Raw genomic sequence first — 728 nt, forward strand, 5'->3', positions numbered from 1 at the left:
AGTATAGGGTGAGAATGTGGAATTTGTTAATGTGATTTTCTCCCTTACCGCATTTCGTACCTGCGCCCTCCTGACAAGCCCTGTGAACTGCGCGCACCCAACCAATGAAGCAACGAACGAGGAAGTAATTTAGCCCTTTCCTTAGGCCCCCCCTGTTACGGCAGTACAGTCCCCATTCCGGATATCACAGCTGACACAATGGCACGCGCCATACTGAGGGGCTGAATATCCTTTTTCGGTTGCCCGCAGACCAACACCACCGACCAGGAACGCAAGTTCGAATCCAAACTCGTCCATTCCCTGCCCAGTCTGTGTGGCTTCCAGCTTTCACGTAAAACCGCCCACCACGCAGCAGTTAACGGACTCGTCGAAAGCTTCCATCGGACACTGAAGGCAGCCTCCATGTGCCACCAGGACAAGCAGTGGACTGATGCGCTTCCCCTGGTTCTCCTCGAAGTCCGCACTTCATTGAAGTTGGACCTGCAAGCATCGGTAGCTGAGCTCGTTTAAGTCGAGCCCTTAAGAATCCCCGAGAGCTACTGACTCCAGCTACCGACCCCGCGAATCCAGCGCACCTCATCACAGAACTCCGCCAGCGTATGACCCGGCTCCGACCAGTCCCAGCAGCACGCCACGCCTCCCCAGCTACTTCCGTGCACAGTGACGTCGAGAAGTGCACCCAAGTATTCCTTCGGGAGGACTCAACACGCCGGTCTTTGAAGCCCCCG

The sequence above is a fragment of the Cryptotermes secundus genome, unplaced genomic scaffold (assembly GCF_002891405.2).
Source record: "Cryptotermes secundus unplaced genomic scaffold, Csec_1.0 scaffold1161, whole genome shotgun sequence".
NCBI classification, from domain to species: Eukaryota; Metazoa; Arthropoda; class Insecta; order Blattodea; family Kalotermitidae; genus Cryptotermes; species Cryptotermes secundus.